The sequence below is a fragment of the Castor canadensis genome, chromosome 14 (genome assembly GCF_047511655.1).
Source record: "Castor canadensis chromosome 14, mCasCan1.hap1v2, whole genome shotgun sequence".
Classification (NCBI taxonomy): Eukaryota; Metazoa; Chordata; class Mammalia; order Rodentia; family Castoridae; genus Castor; species Castor canadensis.
Genome location: NC_133399.1, coordinates 17,421,897 through 17,425,568, shown reverse-complemented (window position 1 = coordinate 17,425,568; position 3,672 = coordinate 17,421,897).

Genomic DNA, 3,672 nt, shown 5'->3' with positions numbered 1-3,672 from the left:
ATGCATGTTGTAAATATCACAATGAAACTTTTTTATAAATTAATTTATGCTAATTAAATTTTTAAAGGAATTCCTATACCATGTTAGAAGTTCAATGAATATTTGTTGAACTGAAAAAAAGATTTAAAAATGAGAGAAAAATATCAAAATACAAAATATCAAATACATGACTTAAAAAGGATGAAGAGGGGAATTCCAAGATGGCGGCTAGAGGGAGGAAGCAGAAAGTGACCCTCCTATAGTGAAATCTTGGAGAGACGCTGGAGACACACTTTGCAGGCATAATCACCGAGAAAAGGCATAACTTTGACCCCTCCACATCTCCAGCCGGCGCAGAGAATCTCCACTTCACGTTAAACGGAGAACCGAGGAGGCCCCCCGGGGCCACCAGTGGCCGGCGCCCATACGGCTTGGGAAGACGCGGACCAGGTGAGCTTCACAGTACTGTGGTTCCCCCACAGACAAGCCTGGGCCAGAGCAGCATAGCCCCCTGGACAGGACAATAAAAATAGAGAATTTGAAAAAGCAAAAGAAGAAATAAAGGAAACCATAGAAGCACTGTATAAACACCAAAGTGAAAGACAGAACACAATGAATAAATGGATAAATGAACTCAGGACAAAAATAGACAACAATAAAGAAGCAAACAGCCAGGATATGGAAAACCTCAGAAAAAAAGAACGAAACAGAACTGCAAAACAAAACGGAAGGCCAATCCAGCAGAATAGAACAAACAGAAGACAGAATCTCAGAACTTGAAGATGAAATGGTAATTAAAGGAAAAACTGAAGAACTATTAATTAAACAACTCAAGACCTGTGAAAAGAAAATGCAAGAACTCACTGACTCCATCAAAAGACCAAACTTGAGAATCATGGGCATCGAAGAAGGAGAAGAGGTGCAAGCGCAGGGAATGCGTAATATATTCAACAAAATAATAACGGAAAACTTCCCAAATCTAGAGAAAGATATTCCCATACAAATGCAAGAGGCCTCCAGGACACCAAACAGACCAGATCAAAATAGAACTACTCCACGACATATCATCATTAAAGCAACAAGTTCAGAAACTAAGGAAAGAATATTGAAGGCTGCAAGAGAGAAAAAACAAGTAACATACAATGGGTTCAAAATCACAGCAGACTTCTCAACAGAAACATTAAAAGCAAGAAGAGCGTGGGGTGAGATCTTCCAGGCACTGAATGAAAATAACTTCAACCCCAGGATACTCTACCCAGCAAAGCTATCATTCAAAATAGATGGAGCAATAAAAGTCTTCCATGATAAGCAGAAACTAAAACAATATGTGACCACAAAGCCACCATTACAAAAGATTCTGCAAGGGATCCTGCACACAGAAAGTGACACCCAACTTAACCATGAAAAGGCAGGCAGCACCAAACCTCAGGATAAGAAAAAGCAAGACAGTAGAGAGTAACATCAAGTTAGGTACACACAATCAAACCTTCAAACAACTAAGATAACTAAATGGCAGGAATCACCACATACCTATCAGTACTAACACTTAATGTTAATGGACTTAATTCACCCATCAAAAGACACCGTTTGACAAAATGGATTAAAAAATAAGATCCAACAATTTGTTGCTTACAGGAGACTCATCTCACCGACAGAAATAAGCATATGCTTAGGATGAAAGGCTGGAAGAAGATTTACCAAGCCAATGGCCCCCAAAAACAAGCAGGAGTAGCAATACTTATCTCTGACAAAGTAGACTTCAAACCTACATTGATCAAACGAGATAAAGAAGGACATTCCATACTAATAAAAGGGGAAATAGACCAAAAGGAAATAATAATCATCAATCTGTACGCACCCAATGTCAACGCACCCAATTTCATCAAACATACCCTGAAAGACCTAAAAGCATATATAAACGCCAACACAGTGGTTGTGGGAGACTTTAACACTCCATTATCATCAATAGATAGGTCATCCAAACAAAAACTCAATAAAGAAATCCAAGACCTAAAATATGCAATAGATCAAGTGGACCTAGTAGATGTCTACAGAACATTTCATCCAACCTCTACACAATATACATTCTTCTCAGCAGCCCATGGAACCTCCTCCAAAATAGATCATATCCTAGGGCACAAAGCAAGCCTCAGCAAATATAAGAAAATAGAAATAATACCGTGCATACTATCTGACCACAATGCAGTAAAAGTAGAACTCAACAACAAAAGTAAAGACAAAAAACATGCAAACAGCTGGAAACTAAATAACTCATTACTTAATGAAGAATGGATCATCGATGCAATAAAAGAGGAAATTAAAAAGTTCCTAGAAGTCAATGAAAATGAAAACACAACCTACCGGAACCTATGGGACACAGCTAAGGCAGTCTTGAGAGGAAAGTTTATAGCCATGAGTGCATATATTAGAAAGATCGAAAGATCCCAAATCAATGACCTAATGATACATCTCAAACTCCTAGAAAAACAAGAACAAGCAAATCCCAAAACAAATAGAAGGAGAGAAATAATAAAAATAAGAGCTGAAATCAATGAAATAGAAACCAAAAAAACCATACAAAGAATTAATGAAACAAAAAGTTGGTTCTTTGAAAAAATAAACAAGATCGATAGACCCCTGGCAAACCTGACTAAAATGAGGAGAGAAAAAACCCAAATTAGTAGAATCAGGAATGCAAAAGGGGAGATAACAACAAACACCATGGAAGTCCAGGAAATCATCAGAGACTACTTTGAGAACCTATATTCAAATAAATTTGAAAATCTAAAAGAAATGGACAGATTTATAGATACATATGATCATCCAAAACTGAACCAAGAGGAAATTAATCACCTGAATAGACCTATAACACAAAATGAAATTGAAGCAGCAATCAAGAGTCTCCCCAAAAAGAAAAGTCCAGGACCTGATGGATTCTCTGCTGAATTCTATCAGACCTTTAAAGAAGAACTGATACCAACCCTCCTTAAACTGTTCCATGAAATAGAAAGGGAAGGTAAACTGCCAAACACATTTTATGAAGCCAGTATTACACTTATCCCAAAACCAGGCAAAGACACTTCCAAAAAGGAGAACTATAGGCCAATCTCCTTAATGAACATTGATGCAAAAATCCTCAACAAAATAATGGCAAATCGAATTCAGCAACACATCCAAAAGATTATTCACCACGACCAGGTAGGCTTCATCCCAGGGATGCAGGGGTGGTTCAACATACGAAAATCAATAAACGTAATAAACCACATTAACAGAAGCAAAGACAAAAACCACTTGATCATCTCAATAGATGCAGAAAAAGCCTTTGATAAGATCCAACATCATTTCATGATAAAAGCTCTAAGAAAACTAGGAATAGAAGGAAAGTTCCTCAACATTATAAAAGCTATATATGACAAACCTACAGCCAGCATTATACTTAACAGAGAAAAATTAAAACCATTCCCTCTAAAATCAGGAACCAGACAAGGATGCCCACTATCTCCACTCCTATTCAACATAGTACTGGAATTCCTAGCCAGAGCAATTAGGCAAGAAGAAGGAATAAAAGGAATACAAATAGGTAAAGAAACTGTCAAAATATCCCTATTTGCAGACGACATGATCCTATACCTTAAAGACCCAAAAAACTCTACTCAGAAGCTTCTAGACATCATCAATAGCTATAGCAAGGTA